The sequence below is a fragment of the Rhinolophus ferrumequinum genome, chromosome 7, assembly GCF_004115265.2.
Source record: "Rhinolophus ferrumequinum isolate MPI-CBG mRhiFer1 chromosome 7, mRhiFer1_v1.p, whole genome shotgun sequence".
NCBI lineage: Eukaryota > Metazoa > Chordata > Mammalia > Chiroptera > Rhinolophidae > Rhinolophus > Rhinolophus ferrumequinum.
This window is the reverse complement of record NC_046290.1, coordinates 20391437-20414302: the sequence shown is the minus strand read 5'-3', so window position 1 is coordinate 20414302 and position 22866 is coordinate 20391437. Positions and strand designations below refer to the sequence as shown.

The following is a 22866-nucleotide window of genomic DNA, read 5'->3' as shown; positions in this document are numbered from 1 at the left end:
GAAGAAGTTAATCAATAGGGCACATTCAACATGAGCTCTAAATATTTCTGAAAATTGATTGGTGTTTCGAAATCTTTCTTTTCCTTAAGCTTCCTTATATATCCCCTCTTCCTTAATTTTTGGGGCCCCACCACTTCTATTTCAGGGGCAGAAACTTAAAATTGCCTTTTCAGTGTGGGGTTGAGATGAGCTAACATTTCCTATCCAAAGATGTTTCCCTAAATGAAAGAAAATGGAGATTAATTACATTGCTTCCACATTTGCAATAAAAATTGGTTAACTATTCCTTTTATGTTCTCCCCGTTGTGCATTACTGGATCGGGACAATACGGGGGGAGAGTCAGGGTGTTCTTGGGATCTTTTTGCTATCAGGAAGTTTTCTTAATTGCCAGGGGCCACTCTGTAGGCTAGGTTAATTCTAATACCAAATGAACCTCCCTTTGGGACCTAGTAAGTAGTCAACAGGCCCTCAAATCTGAAAACGAAGAGACTTTTCTACTGAGGGCTGTCCTGTCACTGAATCAATGGGGACGTTATATGGATGGGCTGTAAATAGAGAGAAGGAAGACAGTGGGGTAAAAGGGAGACATAAAAGAGGAGCAAAAGGGAAAGAAAAGAACAGGTGTAGAGAGACACAGGAAGGAGAGTACACAAGGAAAAGAAAGACCAGAGTTGGTTAATGAAAATAGGAAGAGCTAGTTTAAATTCCTCCCAGAGTATTAGACTTAGAATGGATCGTAGTGACCTGCTCCAACCTACAGTTAATACACACGAGGAAACAGACTTGAAGAATTTAGGTGATTTGCCCAAAGCCCTTCAATGAATCAACATAGATCAGAGACTGGGATTCAGGTCTTCCAACCACCAACCCTGTGATGTTTCCACTAACACGTATTTCAGGGTTTTTTTTAGGAAGTAGTAGATCAGCCAGATCATCATGAATTAATGAAACTAGTGTGGAACAGATATGGACTTTGCACGGCAAGATTACTAATATTGTCAAGTGTTTGAGATTACCTCTTTTTGAGAATGTTGCTGCCTATTATTTTCTCTAGTTGTTCATAAAATTGAGTAGCTTTCTTGTTTTCTAAAGTAGAACATTGTATTTAGGAAAGTCCTTTTCAACACGCGAGGACTCTTAATACTAATAAGACAAACAGATCATTTTCCAAATAGGTGAATGATAACCTATTAGGGGCACAAATAATAGACCTGATGTAATAACACTTATTTTTCTTGAGCAAATATTCTCAGGTTGGAGATTTCATGTGTGTGTGTGTGTGTGTGTGTGTGTGTGTGTGTGGTGTTCCAACACATTCTCTGTTAGAAAAAGATCAAAGGGCCAGTACTCAAGAGACAAGTTCAAAAGGCAAGTCAGCATTTTGGACCAACTTTTATCACTTTGCATATGGGCAACTATACAGCAAGAACAGCAGCAAAGGGATTTGCCAAGTAAAAGGAAAGAACATTTGAAGCAGGAGAGAAATTATTTTCAAGCGAGAAGGGCTATGTCATGATGGTTCAGCTGGTGATCCATTGTGCCTGTTAAGAGGCCAAAGAGAATTGTAGATCTCTGAGGTCCATGGGGGCAGAGGCAAGCGAATAAGATGAAGGGAGCACCGGAATAAGTGAGGGACTGTTTAACAGCTGAAAAGGCTGATGGATGTACTCGGCACCTGAGAAGACAGCTCTCCCAGCAGGAGAATAAAGAGGGCAGCAGAGCTGAGCCCGCTAGAACCACACAGTTAGGGCACTGATCCTCTAATAACCTCTAGTTTCAGGAGTTTATAATGTGCTATAAAAACCCCTGTCTCTAGACTAAAACCTGGCACGATCAAACTTAACTACATTTTACTGCCATTGCAGAAATCCCCGATTTGCTGTTACTTTCTCTTAAATAGAGCTGGATCTATTTTCAGCATTGCAGGTGCCAGGATGTTTTGTGAAAAATTTCCGTAGAGAATGGATTTGATTTTTAAAATGCAGACACTGGATTTCAATTCTTAAATTGAAATGCTGGACTAGGCACCAAGGACATTTTGATTAAATCATGGCTATGTTCAGGCTATTAATTCCAACTCGGATGGTTCCGTAGATACAGAAAACTATTTGAAAAGTAGAGATATTCAGTCTCCAATGGGTGAAGGTCATCCAATAGCTAACTCTCCTCACTGGCCTTCATAACACAATTTTAGGAAGCTTTGGATTCCTATACATACTGGTAGTTCCATTTACTATCAGTCAAGAGGAGAAAAATATTTTATTTCATAGAAGAATCTATTAATACTTTACATGTGTATTTCAAATGTTGCAACCATCAGTAATGAGTCTTTTTACACCCTCACCTGACAGTTTTATTTCAATGGTTGGTTATAGTTCATGATCTCTTATTCTATACTTTGAAAACAGGCTAGCAAGAATTCTAGTTAAATGACTATGCACGGTCATATTCAGAGTCAGAAATAAAAGTCAGGTCATTGTATCTGTTCTTTCCTTTTCTGCATTATTCTCTATAATCAGAATCAATTATAATGAATTCATTATCTATTCATCAACCTACACCGTCTTTTCCTAGGTACATAGGATGCTCGACAAAGTATAGAAAAAACAGGCAAACTTCATAGAATCATAATAAATTGAAGTAAAAAACGCACTTAACAAGAGAACCAAAAGCCCAATTAAGCAATTTACAATATTTTATATTTTTCTCAGATTTGTTTATGAAGAAAGGGTCACTTTGATAGTCTAGCTGTTCCAGCTAATTATTTTCAAAGTGAATTGCTATTTGTTCTTGACTCTTGGTTTATTTATTTTCAAGTTAGAGGCCTAGCTTCAAGCCGATGTATTCAATTCAAAGGTCAAAATAATGCCCTCCTCCCTTTTTTTGTGGAACTAGTGGGCTGAGTATACTCATCTCTGGAAGAAATAATTTGCACATGGGTGTAAAACCTTATATTTTTTCCAACATTAAGCTACACGTTGCATTTTGCTTTCTGTTGTCACTAGCGCCAGTACGTGAAGGATTAAAAAGTCCCCTTTCCTTTATCTATACTTCATTACTTTAACAACTCAAGACAGCATTCTGGAAATAGACTAAGAACAAAAAAAGGCTCTCACTTGTACATGGATCCTTTGCAAGCATTTGGATTCTGTTTTTAAGGCTGAACTCTTCTACTTCAATGATCTAAATTATGGGCTGTGACATTGTTTTTTCCAGAACCCTTCTTGGGTTCTTTTTTGTGCATTTTGAGCTATGTAAGTCAATTGGTGCAGTGGTAAGAGTGTAACTGGTCTGCAATTGTTTTGGTCCAATTTTCTGAAGTACTTCGTATGATAAAATTCTAAGTGGGATTTGTTTATATACAGTGCACTTGGAACATATAAAAGGGGCGTGTTACTGAGCTTGGGTGATGGCTTTCTGGAGGAATGCTTTGAGTTGTGTCTTGAACAATCAGTTATGAGCTGCCAAATACATTCAGTTTTGGGTACCTGAATTCCAGGCAGAAGGAACTATCAGTGAAAGGTTCCAGACATAAGAAAATATGGTATATCTATAAAATTTAGTGCTGCTTGAATGTAGGGTATATCTGTGTAAGGAAGGGGAACTGTGCAGAGGAGAAAGGTGGGAGATAAGCCTGGTGGGCTCCAGATGTATAATGACTTTGCCAAGGGTGTGTGGAGGGAAGGGGGAACTCGCTGAAAGCTTTTACACATGTAACCAATTGCCTATAGTTAGACCAACTACTTGCCTTGGGGTCCTTTGAGATGTTTTGAATTCATTATTTTATCACCTCGCAGGCTGCTCTCCTGGCTTCATAAATTGTCACTTTCAACCAGATAGAGCAATTTGCTGAGATTCCCATTGGCAGGGCTCACCCTTTCTAGGTGCAGTCAATTTCTTTGGACTTCCTCTTACCTTTTTCCCTTCTGTGCTTTCTACAATGCCGATTCTTTCCCAGGTATCCCAACAAAGTATTGTATTAGTGAGTACATCTTGATTGAAATGATCCCTCCATTGTTACATATTTGCATTTGAGCCTGAATCCTCAGAAATGGCTTTCCTGGAGGAGATTTCAGCCCCCATGCCAGGCATGAAGAGACGTCAGCTTTCAACTCATCTCAAACTAGGCCATGTAAGTCACTCTCTACCCTGACTTCAAAGACATTTGGATTTTGTTCTTAAGCTGGTCTGCCTGTGAGAGGCTCACCATTATACCTTCTAAAACTAAACTGAGTGTGTATGATGTGTATTTAAGATTTAGCATAACGGTGTGACAGTGTGTGCATGATTTTCTTTTTTAGTTTGTGCTTTTAGGAGTCAACTAAGAAAATTGTTATTTGATCCTGCTGATGTTCCCTTTTCAGACAGCTGCCACCGTTTGGCCTTTTTTTTTTTTTTTTTTAATAATTTTTCTATTTATTTAAAAATAAGTTTGTAGTTACTGCACTGCAGGGACAGAAATTATTACACATGCATTCTAGTTCATATAGAAGGATGCAAAGAATTATGCATCAAAACTAACAACAGAAAGTGTCCACGTAACAGTCAAGAAAGGTCCAATCAATATGGACAAAAGAGAAAGGGCACTGCTATTCTGGTGTGAGACTGCCATTTATAACATGATACTCCAGGTTTCCATTAAATTAGCTTTTGCTTTTTTAGTCAATGTTCGGACTCGTCCTCTACTAGAAGTTCCAAAAGTCAAAGAGGTGTCTTCAAACAGCGGCTGCCTTTGCTCCTCTCAGAGTCATCCTCATTACAGGAAGCTGTCCTTGACCTTGGTTTCTAGTTCTCATATAGGGTTCAGAGATTTTAAGTTCCTCAGACTCTTCTTCCTCATCCATAGGATCATCTGTATTTTTTCGGTTACTTCTCCTTAGCATTTTAACACTTGCAGGAACTATGAGATCTGAGTCTAGTTTTTGTGTCTTCATCTTCCTTTTGGGTTTTCTGCCTTGACAACTCTTTTTCTGTAACGCATCCTCCTTTACAATATTAGTTTCATAACGAAAATTGCATGTTGAAGAAGGAACTACTTCATCTCTGATAGGATGTACATTATTTTGCTCTGAATTTTCTGGCTTTGCATACGGTAGCTTTTTGGGCTTTCTACGCCTCTTCTTGTGTATAACTTCACTGCTATTGGTATTGAGTTTTACCTTAGGTTTCCTTCCAGGTCCCCTCTTCACAAGTTTAGATGGCTGCCCTCCATGGCCACTTAGTCAAATGCTTTCTGGTACCAGAGCATTATTTTTACACTCTTATTCAATGACAGCTGATGACTTTGACAGAGTGGCTGTCTTTGAGAGTACAAATGATTTCATTTTATGTTTGACTGGCTTTTCCTTTTCCAAGTTTTCTTTTGCAGACTTATTCCTAGAGCCATGACTAAAATTGGATTGACCAGGACTTGAAAGAGTATTCAAGGTTTTGGAATGTTTCACAGAATTCTCTAGAACGGTTTTCCCTGGCATTGCAGATATAGTAGCTTTTGAAATAAAAGTCTTTGCTGCTGAAGGAGTAGATGGTTGCTCAGTGGTAACGGGATCTACAACCACTCTGTTGCTTCTGGTTCGAACTACAGAACTAGATGCTGTTTCACCATTTATCTGAGCACATTGTGCTTGGTGGTATTGATCGTGTAGGATCGTGTAGGTGTAGAGTGGCCACTTCCTTTGTATTTCATATTCCCTTTTAACTGTATGGCTTACTTTGATATGATTTCGTCTCTCTCTGTAATGATAATGGGAGAGGACGTCATTGCCCAAGACCAGGGCATGATAGGCCTTTTAATTCATTTTAGGCTTATTACCCTGCAAATGTAAGAATGATTTAGGGTTCTGTTTGCCTGGGCTAAGCCTGTTTTAGACATATTGGAAGGTGAAATTGTGTATTAGACCACATGTATGCTTGACAGCCCCTTTCAATGACGGAATTGGTCATTAGATTCCTGGGTCTGCCACTTTTCTTCCTTGTGACTTTGGATAATCCACACAATCTGTCTGCTCCCTGCCTCCTTTCTTATAAAAGAGTAAAGGGAATATAATTTTACCTTTCTGAACTCCCGAGGATGCCGTGAACTTTCAGATCAGTTGTGAAAGGTGCTTTGAATTCCATGCAAGAATGCTTTTAACATGGCTTCATAGAAAAATGCTAAATAGAGAGCATATTTTGTTTTGGAAAACAATGTGTTTTTTAGAAATAAAATTTCCATTGCATGATCAGTTTTAAAAAAATGTATTATGACTTCTGGATCTTATTTTAATACATGATTTAACAATATGCTGTGATTTTGACAGCATTACATATCTTTCCCTAGAAATCTGTAAGACCGTGCTGTTAATTTGAACGTAGGGAGTGAATCTGGTCCTCAGTGAATATTGCCACCACTGGAAACTGATGTTCTATTAACAATCCACAAAATAAAAATCACAAGTAGTGTTGCTATATTGTGGAGCAGCTCTTTCCAGTAGATTCTAGTGCCTATTTTGCAATGCATTTTTCTTTCTTAGTCATTTCCTTCTGATTACATTCAGCTTCTGGCTGACCTACGCGTGTTGGTAACTCCAAGATAGGATACATCACTCTATAACTTTAGGGGAAAAAAGCTTTGCAATTAACATAGAGACCATACATTTATATTAAGTAATATGCATAACAAAATCCCCTTATATTCATATTTATAATTTCTTGTTACTATACATCTCCAATTCTTTCTGTGTCAGATGGTGGCAATTTGCCACTATTACTTTCAGAGGAGAGGGAGCATATGGTCAGCTCCCTAGATTTGAAAATTCAGACCATATCTATCCACTAATGAAATGATTTTGAAATTATGGAAATTGCTTCTTTCTCTCTAAAGGCTAAAGCTGTGATTCCCAACTCCAGTTCCATCACCCTCCAGGGTAACTGCAATCATCCCAGAAAGTGGCATGGAAATTTTAAGACAAAATTAATTTTAACTCATTTTAAATTAAAACAAAATGCATGCCAAACTGTGCTGTTAAAGAAAGGTTATCTTGACATCCAATAAGTGCCATTTTAAACCCGAAAGTATTCTATTCAATGTATTTTGTACACTAGCCAGCAATTCTATGAGACTTATACTTGGGGTGGCGCCACTGAAAGGAGCAGACCAGAGAGGAAGAATTTCATTATTCTGTAGAAACTTCTTTTTCCAGATTTTCAAATTAAGGCTTGAAATAGTTTTAGGACAATGTGAAGGAGGGAGAATTATTGTTTAATACCGCTGTTTTCTGATAAATCTGAGTTCTATCTGAACTACAAATAAACCTCCATGCTGGGATAGAAGACATTTTGTTTCATAGTCCTTCCACTTTATGTTGTCTGCCCATTACTATCCCTACACCTGTCCTAGAATCCTTACCTGATGTCATATAACAGCTGTCTACTGAAAATACTCATAAGATATATGCCCTTACTTCATTGCATCGTCACCCTGCTTTTAAAAGAATGATTACTGTGGCAATTAATTAGCCTTTAGGAGCAAGAGCATCCTTTATTAATAATGGCAGTCTGGTCATCAATGTGGGTGCATCATTTCCTCTTTTCTGATCTCATTGCTGAAGTTCAGCATGATTTTTTTTTAAGCTCAATGCCATATTATTTCCTTTCTGCCATGCCTCTATGAATTCTCTGCCTTATCTTAAATGAGATCCCTTTTTTTTCCTTTACTTAAAATATCTTTGGGATGATTTCAAGGTAATTTTTATCTTTATAGCTCACACAAACATTCTTATATTTACTGCCCCATTTATTTGAAATCAAATTATAAGCACTTACTTTCCTTGACTCATGAATAATTTCTCTAGGAGTGGGGAAAAAAGGAATGCAACTTTATATTCAGAGCAACTGATAATGTTTTGATCAGTGGATCCTGGGTGTGTCATTGTGACTCTCAGTTAGCAATTTGGTAAGATTTGAAAAAATGTAAATCAAGGTCATTATCATACTGGACCTCAGCCTACACGATGCTGAGGCACTGATAGATTAAAGACTCTTCCAGCACTACCTAACATTTCTGTAATTTCTGTTTAGAAAATAGGGAACTACTTCTCATCATAAACTTAAAACTTTTAGGAAAACTAAAGACTGGAATGGGAAAGAATAAATATTCTTTGTGTGTGCTGAAATTTTTCTCATCCCAATTTTAATTATTTAATTTATTATTATTATTATTACTATTTGATATAAATATCAAGATTCAATTGAAGTCTACTGTAGTATTAATGAAGAGGCATAACTAATATTTCTGTTCTATAACAAAAAGGATTCATTGCATATGGAATGTGTGCAATGATTTGACTCCCTCTGTAACCAGTTTTAGATGTTTAAAGGCAAAAGATGTTGACAAAAAATGCAAACGACATGTGTAGCAGAGATACCTAGCTGAACAATCAATGGGCCCCATCCAGTGTAGAGATGCTGCTGGACCGTAGTTGCATTTCCCAGCTCCTTTCCTTTTGTAGGCAAGGTAATGTGACTAGTTCTCACCAATGCAATATGACGAAAAGTGACTTCCAGACTAGTGTGATTAAGAAAGAGGTGGGCCTTAGTCATAGTCTCTTTCACCATCCATCAGCTGAATGATGAGGGCTCCCAAGACCTACAAGAGGGCAGAGTTTTAATGAAGATGGAAGAAGCATGGGCCCTGAGTGACCATGTGGAAGGCTGCACAACCAAGAGTACCCTGGCTGATTCTGCTGTGAAAAAATAAACTTTTACTGTGTTAAGCCACAGAGAAGTTGAGACTTATCTATTATAACAGCTAGCATTTACCTTGATAAACATAACACAAAAAAATAATATTCTACTTGTGAGACACTGAGCTCAAACCATGTACAGAATAGTCAACAGTTGGAAGAACCAAGTTGAGTACATGCTTACTGAGTATCTCTTTAATTTCAACACTTGGAAAATATTCTGAAATGATTTCTATTTTTTAATATCATTAATCATCTTCCTAACTGATAGTATTATCTGAAAGGTTTTAATGAATCTGCTGAAAGGCTAAGAGTTTCGAAGGACAGTTTACTTTAAGATAAGGTGGATTTTTAAGTAAGGTGGATTTTCCAAGTAGGGCTTATCATTTATGTAATGCATCTAGCACATGGTTCAAATGCACAGCATGTAAAGATTTGCCTGTGACCATATATTAGCATTAATGTTTTGGATATTGTACAACACAGTATGTTATAATATTCATATCCAGCAATAATTAAGATTGTTCACATGTGATAAGAACTAGGAATGACAATGCACTAAACATTGGTAGAAAGAAGGATTTAACATGTTCCAACATTCTGAAGTTCATCATTCTCTAGCATGGACATTTCTCTTTCCTTTCTTCTTACTTCTTTCATATAATTCCATGGAACTTTGATAAAGCCTTCAAATTCCAAAATGTCTCAACTGAAATGGAACATGATAGTAAAAATTAAGAATCATAATTTTTATTTTACTTACCTGCATTCAAATATGCAATAGCTCTGAAGAGTTTTGGGGATTTGGGATGTATTTTTACTTTAATTACAACAATTGAGTTCTAAATATGATAGTCCCATCTGTGATCAATTTTAATATTGATCACAGATGGGACTATCATATTTAGAACTCAATTGTTATAAATATGTTCAATCATTACTTTGGGGACAGAATGTCCTCCAGAGATAGCCACACATTTGTATGATGTATCCCAAAGCTCAGCTCTATATTGATAACTCTGTTTCAACCTAGAGATGTGTAAAATCACAAATCACTGGTCAACTCTCTATTGGATGTGACTAAGAATACTTATGAATTCCATCTTCCAATTACAAAATTTAATGTTCTAATATTAATAGAAGCTGTGAACTAGGTTCTTGCTAAAATTTTCAAAAGAGATATTGAAATTGGGCCAGGCATAACTGGTACCAAGCAATATTTTGAAGTTGGATCATTCTCTCTTTTTTATCTCTATCCTGTACTCTTTCCCTCTCAAACCTCACTGTTTCTTTTTTACTGTATTCCTCTTAAATCCTCTCTTGATGACTAGAATTGACACTGTTGTGGGGTTCTGTTCTCTGTTAGTCCAAAGGAAGACAATTTATACTCTAGCCCCTGGCTTCCCACTGCGCTCTCATCTCCCTGTCATCACTTCTTACCTGGATCACTGCAATAGTTCTCATACCTGCTCTCCCTAAATACAATCTTCCTTCTTTCTAATCTGTTTTTCAGGTTGTATCCAGAATGATGTTCCAGAAATGCTCATCTGTTCATATTCTTCCCTACTTAAAACTTTCATTGTCTTTCCATTGCTCTCAAGATAAAATTCAAAGTCCTTAACACTGTTGATAGCATTGGACTTGAGGTCTGGCCTGCTACTGATGGCTATGTGGCTTGGCCTAATTACCTCTTAGTTTCATTACATAGTAAGTTCTTATCATTTGTGGTAGTTATGTCCTATAAAGTTGCTGTGAACACTGAATTAGTGAATACTGCTGTTAGGGGAAATAGGATTAATTTCCTGTAAGCCTCTGGTCACAATATTTTCATCAACAGATCAATTTATAACCTTGTTTTATGTGTATTTCTGTTTAACGATACCTTAATATATATTATATATACAGATGGTGTGTATTATAACATTGAACTCATGGCCAATGGCACTGTAGCTCATGCCTAAATGAAGCTTATCACATAAATGTATTTTCTTCATAATGTACATCTCAACCTTCCTGTATTAGACACTAGACAGCATTTCAGCACTATTGTTGGGGGCCATTTTAAATAGTAAAATCATCAACAAAAAGCACAAAATGCAAAAAACACGACACTATATAGCCTGGGAAAAGAGCACTTATTTGTCATGTGACAGCTAAAAGGAGAAGGCAGAACTTCACCTTGTTCGACCTCAGCAAGGAACCTGCTTATATCAGTGACTCAAAATTTTCACTACTCCATGCATGTCTATGAATGACCACAAAAGTGCTGTGAGTATTGATTTTGGGATTGCAAAAAAATTTTAGTGAGTATGAAAATTTGCAGATAAGGAATCTGTGAATAATAGGATTGCCTGTGCATGGAAAAGACTACGTCTATGGCAGACGCTCTTGGTTTTCAACACTCATGTCCACCTTGTGCTTTGTTGGTTAATTTCTAATTGTGAAGGAGTTGTGTTCACTGTTTCCTAGGTGGCCATGTATTCAGAGAGGAGGCCTTGGACCCTTGCTAATTTATAGCATTCTAAACCACTGCTTTGCCAGTGAAAGATTTAGGGGTGGGCATGTGACCCAGGGGAGGTAATGAGTTCTGGATGGAGGGGCAATGAGCTGCATGGTTTCTGGGAGAGATTTTCCTGTTGATGAAAGATGCACAAGAAGGGACATCTGTCCTTCTTTTCAGTTGAAAGTTTTTGTGCCTGCCTGGAACACCTGATAACAGGAATGGCCTCTGAAACCGTGAAGACAAAACTGATATACTAAATATGGCTCAAAGAAAAATTTTAACAGAATCTAGGTTCTGGAGGACTGAATCAACTGAATCAACCAATCAACCAATGAAACCTCCTCGATATGTGAGATAATAAACCTTTATGCCAGTTTGAGTAGGTTTTGCTTGTCAGTTTGCTATTTACAACCTAAAACATCCTGACAGTATACTTTATTTTCATAAGGCTGGTGTTAGCAATGAGAAAAAAAAAAAATATATATATATATATATACAGGCATATGTACATACACATGCCATCTGTTATATAGTTGAGCCTTGATAAATGTTACTTTCCTTATTGTAGTTTTAGGTATAGAAAGACTACAAGTTGAAGACTGTACTACCAAATATTTGTCATCACTCTTTCATGTTAACAATAAAATGAGCTAACTCAAAACCTTATAGGATATTTTATTTCAACGTCCTTGCTTAGAATTGTGATCCCCTTTTCCCTCTTGACCATTTCTAACTCAACTGCTTACTCTTCTATTATATAGGGCATTGTTTAATGCTTTAGGTTGCAGTATCATGATTATTATGATATTATCACAATATTTCTCTGACAAATACATCATGCTGTGGGGGGGAGAGAATCTGTATTGCAGGGGCTTTGTGAATATTCCAAATGTAGAAAGGGAAGTTTTCAGAAATTGAAGTTTATGTAAAAAAATAAAATAAAAATAGGGGTTTCATTCTCAGCCATTGTTTATTCATTCAACTAAGTGTTTTTTAAGTCTTTACAATAATCAAAGCATGGGCTGGGTTGCAAAGTGCTCTAGAGGAGATGTATTATGCCTCTGAGACTTAGGACACTTGGCATAGATTGTAAAGTTTGGAGACCATGGGTTGTTTTACAAAGCATCTTTGTATTGTCCATGCTGAGAAGTCTAAAAACTTTTACACAGTAAGTCCTCAATAAATACTTGTCAAATAATGGTCTTGTTTTGTAGAGCGCATGTATGCGACTGCATGCATGCACACACACATTTATATAGGACTAATATCTGCCAAAATATGTAATTCTTTCCTCTATTGAATTTTTAAATGGTATTGGATGACTCTGCATCCTAGTATTACCTCGAGCTCACACCTTTCTCCCTTAATTACGTTGCCTGGAACCGTCTGAGAAGTGTTGTTTGTCTAGCTTTATAAAATGCTCAGTGTTACTTCATGACACTGTCATATCTGGTGGTTCATAGGAGATAGCATTTGGTGACTTTTTGTGATTTTACTTTCCTGAGAGGCATACTGAAGCCACACCATTCAGAGGGATTTGCAATGCTGTCATCTCTCGTGAGTGTATGCTGAGACCTTGAGCTAATGCTCTTTAGCTTCCGAATGATTTCTCTGAGACATTTCTAGGATTCTGACAAGTAGTCTAACAAGCAGCTTTTTTTCTCTCTTATAGATAATGCATTTGAGCATCTAGAATAAAACCATTTCTCTTCAATAGAGATAATATTTAATTTCCTTTTAAACATTTAAGTTTAATATTTTCACTTACTCTGCTATTATTTTTCAAAGTGCATTTCGATTAGTATTGACACAGGGATTACCATATTATTTCCTATACAACATGCATGATAAAACTGAGAAACTTCTAATCAGACGTCCCTCAATCGTAATGAAATCAACATAAAACATGAATTTAAACTGTTTTAGGGTGCTATGTCAATGAAATGTTATTACTATTACTGTTAACTAGTATTTTGAACCCTTATGACTGCTGAAAACCTCACTATAATTGAAAAATAGCCTTTTTTTTTTAAATGGTAGCAATGTATCTTTTAAAATACACAAGGCTTGCATTTTAAAATGAAAGAATAAGTGGACTTTTATAGATGTGCAGAGGTACTTGATTTATGTTATTTTGAATGAACCTGTTATTATGTTGGCTAACTTTGCTGTCTCCTTAGGACACTCACGTTTCTCTGTGAAATGGTGTGTTAGGGTACACTAAGTTAGGTTGCATTAAAAAAAAAAAAATCCCAAGATCTCAGTGGTTAACACCACACAAGTTTATTTCCCCCTCAGGCTACATGTTCAGTGGGGATTGACAAAGGGGAGGAGGCACTGTTCATTGTGTCACTCACAGTGAACTTTCCAGGGAAAAGATTGTGGCTCCATCTGGACATGAACTTTCCTGGGAAAAGAAAATGCAAATCTTAAAACTTATCCTGAACAGTGACACATTTCCTTTGTGCTCATCTTTCATTGGTCAAAGCAAGTCATGTGACATGACAAACTTCAGCCAGGCGGGCAGAAAGTGCATCCTCCATTGGGCTGGAAGGAGAATTGAGATCTCTGTGAGTGGCCCTAACGCCAGTCACCATTGTGAGTCATAACAGAAAATGCAATTGGAAAGGGTAGTTAGGGACCATTACAAAACACACAAACAACTTTTATTTTATGTTCTGTGGGCTGTTTTTGTTGCTGTTGTTGCTGTTAACTGGGACAGTGGAAGAGCAGATACTAAGAGAGAAGCTATAGCTATTACTAGCTACCTCTTTGTCCTACCTGTATGTTTCTTCAGAAAGTATATATAGTGCTAACCTCTGTTTCAGGGCAATACATGCACTTCTCTATGCAAGAGAGAGAGATATCTGTGCATATTAGGTTAATGGTTTGCTTTATTTATATGTGTGAAGTTTAAGATTATCACATGGGGATATTTTTTATATCAGTATCTGTTGGTCTGATTGTCTGTGATGCAATGATCCTATAAAATCTTAATCTGATTATAATAAATGAGAGACAGACCCCTCCCATGTGTTCTCTCTTGATTTCTGTTGAAAATATATATAATTTTTCACTTCTGAACTGACTGTACATTTTAAAAAATCACAACAAAACAAAAATCATATCATTTTAAGTGTATTTAATAATCACTTGGTGTATTCACATTTTGCCATTGGTGTCAATTCACTGACAGATTTCAAAAATTAAAAACAAAAAAAGAAACAAAATCAGAAATCACAAACTGTCAGTGGCTGCAACTAAAGAGAGTGGCTTTTTGGGAAGGAATTAGAATGACCCCGAATTTGGCCTGAGTACACATTAAAAAAGACGATTTTCAAAATTGGCTTAGAGAAATATAAGCCAAACGAAAATATTTGTTTTTAGTATGAATACAAAAAAATGAAATGTGGGTGTATGCTTTTTTTGAGCAAAACTTTAGCATTAATGTGACCAATATTCCAAGTGGAAAATAATGCCCTTAATGGAAGTATAATGAGTAGTAAGGTCAAGAAATGGATGTACTCTAAATTATTTTCTTAATAAAGAACAGACCTTTTTCTCTAATTTCTTTTAATTTCAACAATAAAGATTTTTAAACAGTAGACAAAGGGCACCAAGCTAGGCTTCTATTTTATAAAATGTCATCGAAAAGTCTTAAATATATTTCTAATTGGGCTATCTCTTAAACGCTGCATTTGCTATTCAGGGACTTTGAAGCTTGGGAGGTGTTCTCTTTTGTTAGTGCGTTCCCTCCTCTGTTTGTTTATTCCCACTCCATGAAGGCTTGTTCCTTGCAGGAGCAGACATCCTCCTGGCTGCACAGAGCTGGACCTGTGCAAGGAGATAATCACTGGGACTAACGGGCTTCTACAGAGAGGTGTCTCTGCTCACAGCAAGAGAGGAAATAGGAAATGACTCAGGGTGAGTCTTGCTAAGCTGGAAAAATGAATTAGACACACTCCTAAATAGAGTCAGAAAGCATTATAGTCAGAGAGAAAGGAGAAAGGGTCTGAGAAAGGTTGCTTGCCATTCCCACCTGGCAACTGGAAAACGTTTATGGCTGTATAGTACCTCTTGACAGCTCCACATTTCTTTTCAGTTATGCTAACTAGAAAAGGGCACGACCATTGAATAGATATTTCATTATTTCCATTGGTTCTGCCTTTTTGACTTTTAAAATATATTTAGTAATGAGAGAAAGGCAGTATACTGGACACAAAAATTAGTGAGCTTGACTGAAACAGCATTTCCTGCTTAAAAATTTGGGAAATAAAACTAACAGTAGCTCTGACCTCCAAGTCACTGTCCTGTATAGTATCCAGTGTAAACTTGGGCTGCTCCATCTAACAACAGAAATTGCTGCAATTAAGTTGCAAGCTTTATGTTCTTAAATCATGTCATTATTTTGTCAAGACAATGGAAGGGAAGCCAGAAAAGCACATTTTATCTTCTAGAAAATTTAATCTCTGAACAACAGCCTCTACTGGTCTTCATGTTACTCCAGTACATTTGGTCATTTTATGCCCCTTCCTCCCTTTTTAAGTGAATTAGAATTTGAAAGTTTAAAACTCAGTGCCAACTACACTTCCTCTCATTTGATGAACCCTTAGTTTTTGTTTATTTTTAACCAGAGTTGGTAAGGATATTTAGGAAATCACTTCCTAAGTCTCTTTGGATATTTACTTTTATTGATTTTTGAATGCCAGAAGTTCAAAACACAGGATGAAATGCTTACTCTCAGGAAGATATAAAGTCTGTAAAGTTGTTTAGTCTAAAATGTAGACTAAACAACAACACAACCAAGAAAAAAGACAGAATGTGAGATGAGGGACACAAACAGAAAACAAAAACAAAAAAACAACCCACTGTCTCAGGATTAAGCAGTCATTTGTTTACATCAGTTGATTAGGGGATAGGAGTGGGAGAGTTTTATGAGCCATTTACTTTCTTCCTTCTCTTCCCTCTCCTCCTTATTCTCTTTAATGATAATTCTAGAAATTAATGCAGAAAAGAAAGTTGACAAACAAAACCTAAATGAACATCAATCACCTTATAATAATATTTTTGGACATGGTAGAGATACAGGAATCAAGGGAATATTCTCATGAAGAGCTCTCTCTGTGACCCTGTTCTTTGGGGATTATATTTAGTACTTGTGTCAAAGCCCTCTATTAAGCTTGATGCTTTGACATGACTTCTAATAAAATTTAGAAATTTTATCAGTTTCTAAGCAAAATTAGCACATTTTCATTATTGAACATTTAAAAAAAAAAAAAAAAAATCCAGTTTCCACCGCAGTCAAGCTTCCAAAGGAATGAATAAAGCAGTGCTGAGTTGCAAAGTGTACATTTTCCAGCAACTTTAATAGGTTATTTTCCCTTAAAAGGTTTTAAAAGATTTTTGTTTGAACATTTAGGGTTGAAAAATACTATCTAGTATTTACACATGTCTGTGTTTACTCTCTTTAATTGTGAGTCAGATTTAACACACAAGATATCAGACGTTTGTGTGGTCATGATTCTCAGGCTGCAGAATGTATTATTTTCCTTAGGTGATAACCTAGCAAGGGGTGCAGGACTCCAAATACAATGGTTGACCACACAACAAGTTTCAGCATCATCATCAGTCTTGGAAACCTTGTTGGTCAAGTGCAGAACTTTTTAAAGTTTAGATAAAACATTTATGGTATCAAAAGATATTTTGATGGTCAGCCAAAATTTCATGAGAATAGGGTTATGCACCATAAACTTTATCCTCCTTTTCAATCTACATTCCCTTTGTATTTGTAATGCATGTTCCAAATTACTACAATAGATTTACTGTGCAGTTTTGCTTGGACTCCAGGGACCCGAAGGCTGGCTTGGCCAAATGACTTCCAAAAGTTCCCTGGTTATTAACACACTTAATGTTGTAAACCAGATGAAATAAGGAAGTTAGCAGAAAAGCCCAGCTTTCTTGAAGAGAGTGCACTATATCTTGCTTTAATTTGCTCCTTGGGGTCTTTGCATGCTATCGGTGACATAGGTAACACAAGGTTATGAGAAGCATCTTTGTACTACTTCTTCCACTTTATACTGAAGTCCATAAATTTGGATTTCCTTAAATGCTTACGTAGTCTTATAGTTTATACTAAAGGTTGACAATCGCCCATCCGAAACTCTTGGGGCCAAAAATTCTTAAAAATTCCACTCATCCCTCAATTTTAGAAAGGTAATATTGTACATATACTATACATTCTGCAGTACTTTCAGCAAGGACTGAGACAAACCCCAGGATCAAACAGATTATTTTCCCAGCAAATATATGAATGTTCATAATATGTAAGAGAAGCAGAGACCATAAGTGACCTATTTTCAGTTGAGATCATATCTTTTCCACCGAAAATATGAAAGAGCCTGACATTTTTCAGAGTTTTTCGGATTTTAAATTTTAGATAAGGGATTGGCTTGTACCAATTTTGTTTTTCTGATATAACTTGGTAGATGTTTGTGAAGCTTTTAAATATTTATCAGTAAAAAGAAGCATTATAAAATTGTTTCAAAACATTAAATTAAACGCTTATGTTATCTTTAAAATATTTGGAAACTTTTGTTATTCTAATGTTGTAAACATAAAGACAGTAAAATATGACTGATAAGTTTATACAGACACAAGCATCATTATTTGCTTCATAGTTATAAAGATGAGATCAAGTTACATATCTAAATTTCAAAAAATATTTGTTGAAAACATTGATTATTGTTATACTTAAGATTCACATAATTACGTCCCTCTTCCAGCACTCTTGATCCAACGGCCTCTCCTATTCCAGGCATTTTTCTTTTTTAGTTACTCTTTTCTTTCTTGGATCATTTTGGATCATTTCTCTCTTGATCATTATCATCAACCAATGAGCTTGCTTTAGATTATTCTGTGTTTTAAAAAAATCTGCAGTAAGATTTAAACTTGCAATTTTAGCTGAGCTGTGCAATAAAATAAATGCTGCATACCAGAGTAGGTGCTAAACAATGTGCAGAATTTCCTAAGGGGTTTTAGAAAAGTGATTACATGACCCTTAAATTCTACACTCACACTGTGCGTAGAAAAAGGTTATAAAGCAAATTTGGAGATTTCTTTGAAGACAGCAGACTATGTGAGATGAGTCTTCTTCCTTCCGCCACTGCCTCTCATCTCAGATGTATGAGAAGACCTTGAAGAGACCATTTGGGGAGCATAATGCCTTAATGAACCCTGATGTACAACCCCATACTGAAAAACGTAACAGGCAGACATGTGATGGTTCAGAAACCCAACGTGAAGAAAAGTAGCGGCTGCTGAAGATCTCACTAGATTCTGTTTGGGTAAAGAATGCAGGAGTGTTTTCTGTGAGTTGGTTGAGGGTCTTAAGTGAGAAAGCCTGCTCTGAGATCACCGTTGATTTGACCTACTATGAGCATCTTCGGAAGATTGAAAAGGCTTCAACAAAGAAGCTGGAGATGGACTGAAGAGAGATTCAGGAACTGTTAGAATAGAGCACATTCATTTAGTCAGGGAAATGCAGGTGAGAGGCCACAAGTGAACCCATGGAAAGGTCTCACAGAGGCGACAAGTTTTTAAAACATCCACCGAGCTAAAGAGCACAAAGCCAGCTGACAACAGCACTAGTCATATAAGCCCTTTCTTTGTTTTTTTTCCCCCCCTTCTTCCGCCTCTCCCTCCCCACCCCCACTCTGGTTCCAGCCGTTGTTTCTCAGTCTAGTTGTGTAGGATACAGCTCCCTGGCCCGTGCTGGTATGATGAGCCTTGTGCTGCCCCTGCCCCCGCCCGGCCTCCACTGAGGCAGTCGGTCACAGTCACCAGTCATCAGTTGGCTGCTCAGAGCCGCTCACGGCAGCTCTTGCCGGCTGCCAGCCACTCACGCTGGCTGCCGGCCACTCATGGCAGCACATGGTAGCCTGTGGCAGCACTCAGCAACCCGCGGCAGCTTACACTGACTTCTGGCTGCTCACGGCAGCCCAGCTCCAGGGAGAGCTGTTGTTCACAATCGACAGCTCACTGGTCCATGTAGGAATCGAACTGGTGACCTCGGTGTTAGGAGCACAGCGCTCCCACCACCTGAGCCATCAGGCCGCCGATAAGCCCTTTCCTGTGTTCCTTATCTCTGTTTCTGTCTTCTCTGTTTCCCTCCCAACCCAGAAAGAATGAGTAAGAACAACCCGCCATGGGAGGGGAGGTGAGTGAGAAAGAGAATGAACTCATTTTATTTCCCAATGTTTCTTTTTTTAATTAAATTTATTGGGGTGACATTGGTTAGTAAAATTATATAGGTTTCAAGTGTAAAATTTATCTATATATTGCTTTTTGTGGTCACCACCAGAGTCAGTTCTCCTTCCATCACCATATATTTGACCCCCTTTACCCTCATCTACCACCACCCCCCTCCTTACCCTCTGGGAACCACTAAACTGTTGTCTGTGTCTATGAGGTTTTGTTTATTTGTTTGTCTTGTTCCTTTGTTGCTTTCAGTTTTGTATCCCACATATGAGTGAAGTCACATGGTTCTCAAAATCGAGAACCATGTGACTTCACTCATATGTGGGATATAATTCTCTCTGACATATTTCACTTAGCATGATAATCTCAAGATACATCCATGTTGTTGCAAATGGCACTATTTCATCTTATGGCTAAGTAATATTCCACTGTGTATATATACCACATCTTCTTTATCCAGTCACCTGTTGAAGGACACTTTGATTGTTTCTATGTCTTGGCCACCATGAATAATGCTGCAGTGAACATAGGGGTACATATATCTTTACAGGTAAATGTGTTAAGATTTTTTGGGTAGACACCCAGAAGAAAGATTTCTGGGTTGTATGGTAATTCTATTCTTAATTTTTGAGGAAACTCCATACTGTTTTCCCTAGTGGCTGTACTAATTTGCATTCTCACCAGCAGTGTGTGAGGGTCCCTTTTTCTCCACAACCTCTCCAACACTTGTTATTACTTGTCTTGTTGATGATAGCTATTCTAACAGATGTTAGGTGGTATTTCATTGTGGTTTAGATTTGCATTTCCCTAATAGCTAGGGAAATTGAGCATTTTTTCATATATCTATTGGTTGCTTGTACAGTGGTATCTTGGTTTTCAAATGTCTCTATTAACGAACATTTTGGTTTACGAATGCTGTAAATTTTATGGATCTATGGTATCATTGGATAGTAAAATTCATGCTAACTCTGTAGTTTTAGGGGTTGATTTTAAAGGTCTGGAATGGATTAATCCATTTTGCATTACTTTCTATGGGGAAACCATGCCTCAGTTTTCGAACGTTTCCGAACTCAAACGGTCTTCCAGAATGGATAACACTCGAAAACTGAGGTACCACTGTCTGTCTTGTTGAGAGAAGTATCTGTTCAGATCCTCTGTCCATTTTTTAATTGGATTGTTTGTTTTTTGTTGTTGAGTTGTACGAGTTCTTTATATATTTTGGACATAAACCCTTTATTGGAGGTGTTGTTCATGAATATCTTCTCCCATTCAGTTGGTTGCCTCTTTGTCTTATTGATGGCCTTCGTTTGCTGTGCAGAAGCTTTTACATTTGATATAGTCCCATTCATTATTTTTTGCTTTTACTTCCCTTGGCTTTGAGGTCAAATTCATAGAATCCTCTCTGAACCAAGGTCCATAAGTATGGTACCTATGTTTTCTTCTATGCAGTTTTCAGTTTCACGTCTTATGTTTAGGGCAGTCAAGTTTCATTCTTTTGCATGTGGCTTTTCAATTTTACCAACACCATTTATTGAAGAGTCTTTCTTTTTTCCATTGTATGTTTTTGGTTCCTTTGTTTAAAATCTGCCCGTATATACGTGGGCTTATTTCTGGGCTCTCAATTCTATTCCATTGTTCTGTGTGTCTGTTTTTCTGCCAATACCATGCTGTTTTGATTATTGTCACTTTGTAGTATAAATTGAAGTCAGGGCGTATGATACCTCCAGCCTCATTCTTTATTTGTAAGGATAGCTCTGGCTGTTTGGAGTCTTTTGTGATTCCATACAAATCTGATGATTTTTTGTTCTATTTTTTTAAAGATGTCATCGGGATTTTAATGGGGATTACATTAAATTTGTATAATTGCTTTGAGTAATATGGCCATTTAAACTACATTGATTCTTCTAATCCATGAACATGAAATATCTTTCCATTTCTTTTTGTGTCTTCTTCAATTTCTTTTAATAATGTCTTATAGTTTTCAGTGTATAGGTCCTTCACATGCTTTGCTAAGTTTATTCCTAGGCATTTAATTCTTTTTGTTACAATTGCAAAAGGAATTCGTTTTTCATTTCTTTTTCTGAATTTTCATTGTTAGTATATAGCAGCGCAGTGGATGTTTGTACATTGATTTTTGTATTTGTTTATTGTTTCTAATAGTTTTTTTGATGAAGTGTTGGGGTTTTCTATATAAAGAATTATATCATCTGAAAAAAGTGAAATTTAACTTCATTCTCAATTTGGATGCCTTTTATTTCTTTCTCTTGCCTGATTGCTCTGGCTAGGACTTTCAATACTATGTTGAATAACAGTGGTGATAGGGGATATGCCTGTCTTGTTTCTGATCTTAGAGGAAAATCTTTCAATTTTTCACCATTAAGTAGCTGAGGATTTGTCATATATGTCCTTTATTATGTTGAGGTACTTTCCTTGTATACCCACTTTATTAAGTGTTTTAATACAAATGGATGTTGTATCTTGTTGAATGCCTTTTCTGTATCTATTGATATGATCATATGAATTTTATCCTTTATTTTGTTTAGGTGCTGTATCACATCAATTGATTTGCATATGTTGAACCATCCTTGTGCCCCTGGAATGAACCCCATTTGATCATGATGTGTAATATTTTTAATGTATTGTTGTATTTGATTTGCTTTTATTTTGTTTAGGACTTTTGCATCTGTATTCATCAGAGATATTAGTCTATAGTTTTCTTTTCGTGTGTGTGTTGTTCTTACCTGGTTTTGGTATCAGGGTAATGTTGGCCTCATAAAATAAGTTAGGAAATATTGCCTCTTTTTCAGTTTTTTTTGGAAGAGTTTGAAGAGGACAGGTATTAAATCATCTTTGAATGTTTGGTAGGATTCACTAGCAAAGCCACCTGGTCCTGGACTTTTGCTTTTGGGGAGTTTTTGGAGGATTGTTTCAATTTCCTTACTGTCGATTGGCCTATATAGATTTTCTAATTCTTTGTGATTCAATCTAGGAAGGTTATATATTTCTAAGAACTTGTCCATTTCTTCTAGGTTATTGAATTTGGTGGTATATAGCCCTTCATGGTATTCTTGTATGATCCTGTGTATTTCTGTAGTATCTTTCATGACTTCTCCCTTTTCATTTCTGATTTTGTTTACTTGTATCTTTTTTTTTTCCATAGTGAGTCTAGCCAGGGGTTTGTTGATTTTATTAATCTTTTCAAAGAACAAACTCTTTGTTGCATTAATTTTTTCTACTCGTTTTTGTTCTCTACCTCATTTAATTCTGCTCTAATTTTTATTATTTCCCTCCTTCTGCTAACTTTGAGTTTTATTTGTTTATCCTTTTCTAGTTCTTTAAGATGTAATGTTAGGCTTTTTTTATTTAGGATTTTTTCTTTCTTC

At 36.7% G+C, this 22866-nt stretch overlaps 1 pseudogene; it reads right to left on the bottom strand.

Annotated features, from left to right (window-relative positions):
- Positions 1-4613: 4613 nt before the first annotated feature.
- LOC117025121 (PH-interacting protein-like) overlaps positions 4614-22866 on the bottom strand; it is a 54592-nt pseudogene continuing 36339 nt past the window's right edge.